At 44.6% G+C, this 13181-nt stretch overlaps 1 protein-coding gene across 1 annotated transcript in view; it reads right to left on the minus strand.

Annotated features, from left to right (window-relative positions):
• rnf152 (ring finger protein 152) overlaps window positions 1-11358 on the minus strand; it is a 31517-nt gene extending 20159 nt beyond the window's left edge. The window contains exon 1 of the mRNA XM_068599342.1: window positions 11209-11358. The gene's annotated coding sequence lies outside the window, so the exon portion shown is untranslated. The remainder of the gene's footprint in view (window positions 1-11208) is intronic.
• Between the last annotated feature and the right edge of the window lie 1823 nt (window positions 11359-13181).

Below are 13181 nucleotides of genomic sequence, written 5' to 3' on the forward strand. Positions count from 1 at the left end.
GCCTCTGAGCCTCACGCTGTCTTTCTTTTTATCTGCCTTCCTTTTCCTTGATCACTGATCTTCCTCCCCCTCCCCATCCTCCTCCTCATTTGGAGCTCATTGCCAAGGTTGCATCAAACCGCATCCCTTTAAGAGTTGTGTCCTTGTGTATCAGAGGGGCTTAAAAAAGGAAACTCTCCATCAGGGCGGTGTGTGTTGTGACTCGTTTCTTCCCTACAGACAGAACAGGTTTAAAAGAAGAGGTCACTCTAAGAAAGAAAATGAAAAAGGAGCATTTTAACAAAGACCTTCCCCTCCAGATAACAACCATATTAACAACTCTCCTCCTCCGGGGAGCCGGCCAGGTTCAGACGTTTTAAAAAAGAAACACACCAGCGTCCCCTCGTCAAAACTAGAGACGCTCAAACTCAATAAAAGCCTCACAGGGAAGAAACAAAAGAGGAAACAAGCAGAACATCCACCTGTTTGTGGAGCCGCAGGTAATGTCCGTGATGTCATCGAGTCTGATCAAGACACCAGACATAATCAATGACTGATAAGTGATGAGCTAAGCATGTATTTTAAAGCTTTTTGCATGTTTTGTATTGCTGCTTAAGACAGATTTGAGAGAAGATGATAAAGAAATGTGGATTATTTTCTTTTTAAAGTGTTTTTTTCTCACAAGATATTGAACAAGAACTGATAAGAGTATCAATAAGAGCACTACTGTCGATAAAGTCCTGTTGATGCCCGTCTCTGAGCTCAACCAAGCACATGTTTACCAGGTGAAACCTTCAATCTTCAACTCAAATCTGAGAGTAAAATGCAGATGTGTGGACAGCGGCAGGTATGGCAAAAAAAACGGCGCTCCGTGTAGAGCGGCGACGCCGGACAGTCTCGTTTCCTCCGTCATAAATAATGAAGTACGAGCTGGGCGGCAGACAGACCAGATGTTGGATGAAAGGAAAGTGGGTCAGGTGTCTGGCGGACACTCAGACGCTCAGCACGGCGGCTGCAGGGCGGCTGCTGGGCGGCTGCTGGGCGGCTGCTGGGTGGCTGCACGGCGGCTGCACGGCGGCTGCACGGCGGCTGCACGGCGGCTGCACGGCGGCTGCTGGGCGGCTGCTGGGCGGCTGCAGGGCGGCTGCACGGCGGCTGCAGGGCGGCTGCTGGGCGGCTGCAGGGCGGCTGCAGGGCGGCTGCACGGCGGCTGCACGGCGGCTGAAAGGCGCCGGATGTTCACGAGAATCAGGCTTTGATATAAATGTGGATGAGGCCGTGTAGGGACGGGTTTTATACTATTGATAATTATTGATCCTACTTATCAGTTTGGTCTTAAGGGTTCTTAAATTAATAATGAATCAAGAAAAGAATTTACATTGTTTTATTATTCTTTTAAAAGAGACAAAGAGACAGAGACATGGAGAGACAGAGAGAGGTTTGAGATGCAGCCGTCTCACTTCAGAGATTTTTAAGTACCAACACTAGAACCAGTAACTCCGGACCGCATCAATACTCCAGGTTTTTTCTCAGTGTGTGTGTGTGTGTATGTGTTTATTTTGTAGGACTGCAGTTCATCATCTACTTTCGTTGAAAGGTCAGGAGGTCAGGTGCACCTGTAACTGGCTCCACGGGTCTTTTATGGCTTCTTCAGTGTGACCGAGCCTTCACAGCTCGATGATGATGATGATGATGATGAAACACGAGCACCGCACATCCATCACCCTCCATATCTTGCCCCCTCTTCCAGGTTCAGCATCCCACTAACACACACAACCCTAAAAAAAACAAGCACTCCTCCAGCCGACACTGGATCCTTTTGCAAATCCCGCCGTAAATCGACCAAAAAGAAAGAAAACAAACACAAACCCTCTCACAACTCGTCAATCATATCTGGGTCATTTGGCGAATCGCAGCCACGCCCTTGTCAAATTAAAAGCTCCTCGTTTACCGGTGTAATGCCAACAATTATCACCGCAAAGTTAAAGCGTCACCTCTGGTCTTTGCTCGCTCATACAACCCAATTACACACAAGGTTTATGAAGGAAAACATTTATTAACCCCTCTAAAAAGGCCTCCGCGTCACGTCTGCATTTCATCGCCATATCGTATATTTCCTCGCCGGAGCGAATTCCCTTTCACCGAAGACATGTTGAGAAGACAATATGACACAAACAACAACTTCTGGGGGGGTTTCTTGCATGTTGCTGCAGGTACCAAGTGTGAAAACTAGATTAGATGATATTTCATCTGGGCAACTCTTGCACTTCTCCAACCTCACTGGCTTTTCTTCTATCTGCTTCATGTGTTAAAGCTGCATTCTCTCTCCTGACCACCAGGGGGCGACTCCTCTGGTTGTATAGAAGTCTATGCTTCATGTGTTAAAGCTGCATTCTCTCTCCTGACCACCAGGGGGCGACTCCTCTGGTTGTATAGAAGTCTATGCTTCATGTGTTAAAGCTGCATTCTCTCTCCTGACCACCAGGGGGCGACTCCTCTGGTTGTATAGAAGTCTATTCTTCATGTGTTAAAGCTGCATTCTCTCTGCTGACCACCAGGGGGCGACTCCTCTGGTTGTATAGAAGTCTATGCTTCATGTGTTAAAGCTGCATTCTCTCTCCTGACCACCAGGGGGCGACTCCTCTGGTTGTATAGAAGTCTATGCTTCATGTGTTAAAGCTGCATTCTCTCTCCTGACCACCAGGGGGCGACTCCTCTGGTTGTATAGAAGTCTATGCTTCATGTGTTAAAGCTGCATTCTCTCTCCTGACCACCAGGGGGCGACTCCTCTGGTTGTATAGAAGTCTATTCTTCATGTGTTAAAGCTGCATTCTCTCTGCTGACCACCAGGGGGCGACTCCTCTGGTTGTATAGAAGTCTATGCTTCATGTGTTAAAGCTGCATTCTCTCTCCTGACCACCAGGGGGCGACTCCTCTGGTTGTATAGAAGTCTATGCTTCATGTGTTAAAGCTGCATTCTCTCTCCTGACCACCAGGGGGCGACTCCTCTGGTTGTATAGAAGTCTATGCTTCATGTGTTAAAGCTGCATTCTCTCTCCTGACCACCAGGGGGCGACTCCTCTGGTTGTATAGAAGTCTATTCTTCATGTGTTAAAGCTGCATTCTCTCTGCTGACCACCAGGGGGCGACTCCTCTGGTTGTATAGAAGTCTATGCTTCATGTGTTAAAGCTGCATTCTCTCTCCTGACCACCAGGGGGCGACTCCTCTGGTTGTATAGAAGTCTATGCTTCATGTGTTAAAGCTGCATTCTCTCTGCTGACCACCAGGGGGCGATTCCTCTGGTTGTATAGAAGTCTATGCTTCATGTGTTAAAGCTGCATTCTCTCTCCTCAGACATTTAAAAATCTGACCGTTTCATCTCAGTTAATGCAAAAATTATCTTTGCAACAAAGCCCATAAATTAAACTATCACAAAAAAAGATTGTTCTTAAAAAATAAAGGTCAGGATCAGAGTCGGATTTTGTGTTATTTATGACCGCATTGGCTCCGTCTGCAGTTTCAATTCACGGAGCTTTGAAGTGAAACCTGAAAGTAAAAAAGCTCCGTGTGCCTGAATCCCTCGAGGAGAAGTCATCGCCGCCGAGGTCGAAGGATTTTTTAGGTGCGCAAAAAACACAATACAATGACCCGGAGTACTGAGGTGTGATGGCACCTTGAGGGTCCGTCCTCGTGTGTGTGTGTGTGTGTGTGTGTGTGTGTGTGTGTGTGTGTGTGTGTTGAAGGGGAGTATGACCCAATGACGCATGTCTGACACCAGACTGCAGGTGACTCAGAGGAGCACAAACCATTTTCTTGACACATCGTGGGTTTCACAATATTATTAGATTAAACAATAATGAAAGAAATTAATACTTCACACAAAAAATAACTATATTTATCTATTGTCGACATCTTGGTAGTTAGAGTTTCTCAAATTTTGCTGCTTTTCTGTAGACGATTGAAAATGCAATGTAGTTAGTGTGGGCTGTAGAGACGTCAGCTTGAGAAATGTTGACAATTTGTGACTCCACAAATTAATCCACAGATTGACGATAATCCAATAACTGTAAATTGCAGCCCGAGCCGATTCACAAAAGAAACTATTTAACATTAATCAAGTAAAAATGTGTGATGGATTTGTTGCTTTTCTCTCTTTTGTATGATTGAAAATGAAATATATTTGGCTTTTGGACCGTTTATTACAATAAACAGGCGTTATAAAGACGTCACCTAAAGCACTTTTCACACTTCCTGTCTCTTTGCAGACAAACCAACATGGCTGCTGGAATGAAATCGCTCTTATTTCAAGAGATTTGGCAACTTTAAAGGATTAATTAATGTTGCATAAACTGCCGGAATATGAAACCACCTCTACAGGCCCAACCCTCCTCCTCCTCCTCCTCCTCCTCCTCCTCCTCCTCCTCCTCCTCCTCCTCCTCCTCCTCCTCCTCCGGTTCGCTGATTGATTCCAAATTGGATCCATTTCAGGAGTCCTGAGCCGAAAGGAGGCAGCGAGCAGAGCCTGGATGCCACAGGTTCATGGCTCCTCCCCCTAAAAATAAACCTACTTTAAATACCGCCACGAGATAGGAGGAGGCAGCGGCCGTGTCAATATGATCATTTGTACGCACGCAAGCTTAATTTCAGATACAGCGGCTAAACAAATGGAGTGTCACAGGAGCTCGGCGATATCAACACACAAGCCGGCTGCGGAGAAAAGAAGAAAAACAACCCAACAAAAACACAATAAGTGCATTAAATTACTTGATATGTGCAATTATCCGGCGGCGGCTCAGTTTGTGGGATAACCTTGGAGGTCTGACGCCGGCGGTTACTTCTAGCATCTTCCCCTCAATAGCACTTTAAACCTCATCCGCGTCTCATCTCCTCTTCTTCACTCTCGTTTATTTTATTTATATACGGCAAATTAAATTTACCCGAGCAATGCCGCCATGTGTTAGGAGTCTGCTCCTGCTGAGCAGGAAGCCCCGCTGGCAGATGTGGAGACCGCATACCTCATTTACAGAAGGTCAACGCCGGCACGCCGCTCCCTCTCGGGAGGAGGGTCATGTGACATTTATTTTATTAGGAATAAAAGTGCACGGAGACACGAGGGAGGCGAGGCGCAGGACTCAAGGAGATCGACGTCGATACAAGGTGATGAGCACTACTTTAATGTGTTGTGTCTTACTGCTGTAATTGGGCAGATGAAAGACTTAAATACATACATTTTTACCATAAAAAAGGTACTTGAGCTTAGTTCTTTACATTTACTTCAATATTAACGGATGTGTCTAGTCTTCAGGTTACACTGATGTAAAAATGCAGAAAAGCAGAAAATGAATTGATCAAATAAGTGATTAAATATAAGTGATAAAGTTCAATAAAACCTATTAAGATTAAGTTTAGCAGGATTTATGAAGACCGTGTGAAGTACAAAATTGTCATTTCTTTTGTGACGTGGAAGAAAAACAACTTCAATTGAACTATTTGCACGACAGAAACTGCAATTCATCTCATTTTAAATTGAATAAAAAACATTAAACTTGACTCTGTTCTGTTGCAAAAGTGCTAACAGTGGTTGCTTCAGAAAAGAAGGAAGGAGAAAAAGAGTCGGTCGGATTTCCAAACTATTTCCAGACCTTGAGATATTCGCCGTTTCATGTTTGTGGCCACAGAAATATGCAAACACTCGACATCATCGACGAGCTGAACTGAACCTCAGAGACCAATCACGGCGCTGGATGTTAATAGCTGCAGCTGAAGTGCCGCGTGGATCACAGCCAACACATTTCTTCGGGCAGCACAGACGTCAACAAACCGTTTCATGTCTGCCGGAAAACAAGCGCCGAGGTGTTTTTGTTCCTGTCACTTCCTGTTTTTGTGGGGTTGTTGGCGCTCAGTAGACCCGAGCCACTTCCTCCTCTGAACGTGTATCTAAAAGGGTGACTTGCAGATGAAGAGATGGTGAAAGACACAAAAAGATGCTTGACAGGAAGCGTCCCCTGCTTTCTGGTCTGTTTGACTCTAACAGACCAGAAAGTACTAAATGAACATCAGGCTGAATAGAAGAAGACTTGAAACTAGAGATTGAGACATAATCTCATGTTTACAATGTTTACTGAGGGAATACATCAAAAGAGAAGTAGAGTCACTTATATAGACTTCTATACAACCAGAGGAGAGAGAGAGAACGCTTTGTGATAGAGGCCGAAAGAGAAACTTTGGATGTAGACACAGATTGCTGTGTTTGTGTAACAGTAACAGGATGGAGAGTAACAGGATGGAGAGTAACTCACGCATTTATAGCACACAAAAAAGATAAAAACCATAGCACCAAGATAAAAATCTGATGCCAGAGCTCAGGGGAAGGAGGATGGGGCGGGTGGGGGGGGGGGCTTCTGACACAAATTACACAACCTCCAGTAAAGGCTGATTTGTCCCAACAGATGGGAACCAATTAACCAGCCGACTCCCAGAAAGCACTTGGGCAGCCGCGTGCAGCCGAGATGCAAATGAAGCGGAGGGGGAAAAGGTGGCGGCCGACCTGCCGACTGTCTTGGGAGAGGAGAAATTAATGGAGGAGGCAGCGGAGGTGCATTTTTTATTTTTTTGGGAGGACGGGGGAATGGAAAGTGGAAAAAACAAAGAAAAGAGTGGAAATGATGTATGGAGAGAGCCGCAGAGCTGGACGGAAGATCCCGAGAGAGGTTACAGAAACATCCAGCAGATATCGGTTGATGGAGAACGTGGTCTCTCTTCCTGCGGCGAATCCTCCGTCCGGCCGACGGCTCGACACGTTCAATCCGAAGGCCGGCGCGAAGCCATTGATCTCGTTAATGAACGTCTTGTCGTGTTTGTTTAGGGGCAGCGCCGACGAGGCCGCTGGCGCTGCAGAAACGTCACCGCTTTCAGTCATTGAAGCCGGTTTGTTCGTTGCGTTCAAGCAATATACTTTTTAAAGTCTTGTCAACTTGACTGTGTGCTTTTAGAGCGAAGGGCACAGGAGATACAAAGCAGCTTTTCTGGGTTCAAAATCAAACCGGCGCATTGAATCTGGATCAGCGACACACTGATGTCGGATATCTGTTCGATATCGATTTAAATATCAGTGACAATGCATTTAAATGAAGTATATTTACTATATGCATACATTATATACTGGAATTTAATTTTCTAGTTGAGACTTGAAAGTTCTAAATATGTTCCTGGATAACGATTTATTATTTCATTAACAACTCCACCATGCAACTTTCTACTTTTGTATCTCAAATGAATCCAGAAACCTTCTGCAGTTAAAAAACAGTAGCCGAGTCTTTTTAGATGGATGAATAAATGTAAAATACACTTTGAATGGAACGAGCCAGTCAGCCGTCTGCAGAGAAGATGCTTTTACATTTGTGCGTCTTGTCGTCTGGCCGCATCGCTCAGCCGTCCGTGACATTTCAACTTATTTGAAAAGCTTGCAAATGCAAAAGAATGATCAGAAAACTTTTAGAGGACTAAAAGTCATGAATAAAACAAGGCGCCTCTTTTCCATTTGACACAGAAGAAAAGCTGCAACCTTTTCAGATGCCAAAAAAACTTGTCTCAAAACTCCAAAAGTAAGAGAAAAAGATGCTGGAATAAGATGCCAGGACAAGTGAAGCTCTTCAGGACACATTAAACTCTGTGAACGCATCTGAAGCGCCGCGCCTCAGCAGTGTTTACCTTCACTCCCTCCGACTGCATGCAAGGAGCCATCAGCCAGCTGTTAGATTAAGCCGAGTAAATATTGCTAAGTGTAGGTGATGTAAGGTGACAAATTCTCCTCCCTCCCTCCGGAGATGCAGTCGCACACAGCGACGAATCTGCATATTATCTGGGGTTCTTCCAAGAGACGGCATGACAATAAAAGCAGGGGTATTACACGGATCTGTGAACATATGTGCTTTTAATTGGATTCTGTTTATGTCGAGCAAAAGAAGAAGAAGTCTAGGTAATTGGTCAAAGTGGGAACTTTCTCCCCCCTGTGACTGTCGAGCATCTGATTCTCCGCTCTCCTGGTTTCCACTAGGTGATTGATTCTGGCTGCATGGGATTGGATCCCATGATGTTTGGTGCTGATCCAGAGAGTATAAAGACCTTCAAAAACCCACACAGTGTTCGAGTGATTCAGAAAAAACTGCGTTCCAATCTGAACTTAGATCTGTGAAACAAGAAGTCAATGTTCTTCTTTTTTTGTTGTCGTGTAACTTCTTGTGCAACACCACTCCCGTAAGTTATTTAAAAAAAAAACACCATCTTCTCCTCAACGGAACTATGTCAAACCCTAACCGAGTATTTAACCTAAGCTCACTCAAACTAACTTGTGTCCTTTGAAGACGGAGGTTTATTTAGAAAAGGCCGTGTTTAAGTAACGGGAGAAAAATCACAGGTGTTGCCAGATTTTGTAGGAAAACGGTAAAAAATAGAGGATTTTCTATTTATTGTGCGATATCATAAGTATATATGTTGTGTGAGGACGCGTTGAACATGAAGAGGACACCTTCATTCATGTTCAGGGTTCTGAGGGTGTCACATTTTCCTTGTTCACAATTTAAATGAAGTATGTTGAAATATAGTCTACCTCCTCGGGTTGGACTTGCTGCATTTGTCCTTGGGTTGGGATACTTCTCCAGGTCTTCAACCACACCTGGACAATTCACCCTAACCCTATCTTGTTCAAATAACTTTGAGCAAATTAAGCGATGTGAGGTGAGATAACCGTTTAGTTTGCAGCTCCAGACCTTTGCTCTCTTTCTCACGTTGTTCTACGACAAAGAGCAGCTTCACAGAGAACCGTGAGCCGAAGCCACGAGAGGTTTGTTTTGGAGAACGATGTAAATTGGACTTTGGAAAATGAAGAATTAGAAGCGATAACAAACATAACAGGCTTTCAGGGGCGAAATCCAGCTCCTTCAATCTGCATCTCCAACTGTATAAACACTCTAATACCCCGAGTCTGATCCATCACGTTTCACTAAGAAGTGCAATCAGATTTGTTTTTACTGCCCGTCTTCTCGCAGGCCAAATTCCCTTTTTACCTGGCAGGATGACAGTTTAGTGCACCACGGTCCAATAAACAAGCGAGTCATGTGACTGTGGTTGAGATAGGATTGGCCGGTGTGCATGTGACCTTTAACATGGCAGACGTGCAGAAATGTAAACCTCCCTGCAACAGTTTGATCCGCAGAGCGGGAACTGTAAATGTGCACTGATCCCTCCTACGTTGATGCACTCGACAAACACAATAAACGCACACGCCGACATCAGTCGTTACACACTGGATTAGAGTTGCAGAGGCTTGACTGAGAGCCTCGAGAAGGACACGTCCAGACAAGGGCTGTTTAGAAGAAGAGGGCGTCACCCGTTGGTTGGAGCTCTGCGTTTTGGCCGTCGCCATCTTGCTTTTTAAATCAACCAGTGAATGGAAGTGACCATATTTGGACAGCGGAAGAGTGACGTAGAGACGCCGTATACGTCTCTGGTGTCGACCAGTCAATCACCTTGAACACCCCTGGTGGTCAGGAGAGAGAATGCAGCTAGAGACATACAGCATAGACTTCTATACAACCAGAGGAGTCGCCCCCTGGTGGTCAGGAGGGAGAATGCAGCTTTAACACATGAAGCATAGACTTCTATACAACCAGAGGAGTCGCCCCCTGGTGGTCAGGAGAGAGAATGCAGCTTTAACACATGAAGCATAGACTTCTATACAACCAGAGGAGAGAATGGAGTTTTTAAGACACTTCCACATTGGCATCCTTTTCATAAGCAATTGCCAAATATTTTAATTATTATATCTTTCAGGTTCAATCTTAAAAACACGTCAAGAGGAAGTCTCATGAAGTCTTATGTTGCATGTCCTGAGTGTGTGATAAAGTTATCTTACAATAGAAAGACCAAGCGCATTCACAATGAGACAATGGTTGTCAATAAAGGACGTCAGCTGCAAACACATTAAACGCCCGTAAATAACTCCTTGTCATCCACCTCATGTCATCATCAGCGTGAGACCAAAGAAATGGTTGCAGACGAGGAGGAAACCGCTCTCAGGTTTACAGGCTGCAGGAAATCAAACAGACGTAAACTCTCCTTCGAACAGAGTAATCCTGCAGGCAATTACACTAGGTATGAGCTAAAACACATCCTAAATGTTGGAGGAAGTCCAGCAGGCGGCAAAAAGCACACACACACATATATGAGAGGGATTACAAGGCTGTTGTTGTTTTATTCGTAAAGGAAGAAGATTTATATAGAAATCTAATGAGAAAAGAAGAAAGCAGCGTTTTGAGAACGCAACCAAACTTTACATTACTAGAAACCCTCCTCTTTATCTGACACCACACACACACACACACACACACACACACACACACACACACACACACACACACTTTTTGAATTTCACAAACAACAATCTCTTTCTTCCAGCAGAACATGGATGCCCTGCGGCTCAGCTGCAGCGCTCATCTACTCAAAAGTCCTGCATGTGAACACAAGACACTTACAATTTCATGATCAGCTCACGCTTCCCACAGCAGGAGGTGTTGCTTTTGATTAAATACAACTTCTAAATGTGACTCTAAAACAACAGTTTATGATGGAAGAAGAAAGCCAAGGTACATCTCTAAACTGGTTTAAAAGGATGGAGAGGTACATCTATGGAAGTTTACTTTATTGATTTGTAAACAATCACTGACAATGGGGGACAGTGACAGCCCCCCCCCCCCCCTCTCTCCCCTTGTGTGAGTGGAGGTACAGGACATAACAACACAAAGCTCGTCTGTTAACAAAGGCAACATATTGATTCAGATAAAAGCAGCGTGAATGTCCCTGGACCATTGTCACGAAATGAGTGAGAACAAAACGAGACCAAATATATCAAGTCCATAAAAAAAGCAGATGCAGACAAAACAAATTTAAATAATTATTATCCCATTAAATCAATGCTACAATTAGCCATCAACGTTTCTCGTTGCACGAATGACTGCACACTTCTCTGCATGTGCATCGGGGTCCAGACAAAGCCAAGCAAGAGAGATGCAGCTGCCACCTCTCACGGCCAAACAAAGCAACACACGCAGAAAATACAAAGAATAATATTAATCCTCACATTGGACATAACTTTTGATGCGTTTCGCACACTGCTCCGCCTGCCAGACTCCATGCAAGAAATCGTCTTAAAAAAAAAAAATCAAGCTCACCTTTTGTTAGTTCCTCAGTCCTCCCCCTGTCTGTCTGCGGGTGTCTGCTCTCCTCCGTGGATATTTAATCGGGGCAGCAGCGGCGGCGGAGGAGGAAGAGGAGGAGGAAGAGGAGGAGGTTGCGAAATCGTTGATGCGCGCGTCGCCTTGTTTCAGTGGGCGGCGCGGCTGCTCGCTGCTTTCTTCCTCTGTTTCAAACCGAAGCGAAAAACACAGAAAAGCCCTCCCTCTCTCTCTCTCTCTCTCTCTCTCTCTCTCTCTCTCTCTCTCTCTCTCTCTCTCTCTCTCTCTCTCTCTCTGGGAGTGGATACGCCTTCTCAGTGTAGGAGGAGAAGAAGAAAAAAATGTGCACATTACAGGCTTCAGGTGACACTGAGAATATAACTGTGTCACCACAGGCTTGGTGTGTGTGTGTGTGTGTGTGTGTGTGTGTGTGTGTGTGTGTGTGTGTGTGTGTGTGTGTGTGTGTGTGTGTGTTGGAGGAGAGGGGGAGGAGGGGGTCCTGCTGCACTTTGACTGAGCTGAAAAAAAAAGCCAGAAATCCTGACATTACATTGAAGTATCTAAGCGTCCTGCACGTGGGCGGTCCGAGTGCCTGAATTCCCAGTGTAGTTCTTGTTTATACTAAATAACCCCACTAATTTCCCAAAGGGCTTCACGTTAGCCGAGTGTCCCTTTGGTCACTTAAATGCCCCTGTGGTTTGGTCCAATTGTACATCTTGTCATCTCTTTTGTTGTCACTAAAAGACCCCTGTGGTTGGTCAAAGTGTACGTCTTATTGGTCCAAATGTTCTTTTTGCTAAATCAACCCTCTGATTGGTTAAAATACCCGTCTGGTTGGTTCCAATGTCAGTTTGGTTGGTTTAAATGCCCCCTGATTGGTTACAAAGCCCCTCTTATTGGTTACATCACCCTCTCATTGGTTAAATCACCCTCTCATTGGTTACATCACCACTCTCATTGGTTAAATCACCCCTCTCATTGGTTACATCACCCCTCTCATTGGTTACATCACCCCTCTCATTGGTTACATCACCCCTCTCGTTGGTTAAATCACTCTCTCATTGGTTAAATCACCCCTCTCATTGGTTAAAACGGCACTCTCATTGGTTAAAATGTCCCTCTCATTGGTAAAATCACCCCTCTCATTGATTAAAACGGCCCTCTCATTGGTTAAAATGGCACTCTCATTGGTTATAATGCCCCTCTTATTGGTTATAATAACCCTCTTATTGGTTAAAACAGCCCTATTATTGGTTAAATCACCCCTCTCATTGGTTAAAACAGCCTTATCATTGGTTAAAACAGCCCTCTCATTGGTTAAACTGCCCCTCTAATTGGTTAAATGACCAACACAGTTTAAAACTCCTCCTACTCCAAACCAACAACATTTTTTTTAAAGACTGTCAGTGGAGCTTCATGTGTCCCATAGAGAGAGTACTGCTTTTATGTCCTCTGTGTTTTTACAACATGCATCTAGAAGGAGGCGAGTGTCATTGCAATATATCAAGAGGCCATTAAATACACTTAAATGATTCATTCATTGAAGGAAATAAATGGCGCTGGTACGTAATCCGTGGACGAGCAAAAGTAACTCATCAGCGTTTCCTCTGTGAAAAGCCACGTTAGGACAGATTTGAACGGTTTATTTATTCAACCAAATGCGATGTTCATGCGCTAATATAAAAGGAATAATATAAGAGGCTAGATTATTGCTACGTTCCTCAGAGGAGAAGAAAAATGGCACAAAATTACGCAGCGTCTCAATTCTCCCTGTTGCTGCTCCTCCGAGAGCCTCACATGACGATCTTCTGTTGCCGAAGGAGCTCTAAATTGCTTTTAAAAAAGCTGTTTTTTATCGCCATCGGACCGAACGCTGTTAGTTAAACACGAGAGTTTAATTAGAAGCAGCGGCAATTACATTGTGCAGGAAAAACGACTGCAACAAGCTCCCAGTTCTTTGGGGTTAAATG

The sequence above is a fragment of the Clinocottus analis genome, unplaced genomic scaffold (assembly GCF_023055335.1).
Source record: "Clinocottus analis isolate CAN_PGR_092001 unplaced genomic scaffold, fCliAna1.0.p SCAF_45, whole genome shotgun sequence".
NCBI classification, from domain to species: Eukaryota; Metazoa; Chordata; class Actinopteri; order Perciformes; family Cottidae; genus Clinocottus; species Clinocottus analis.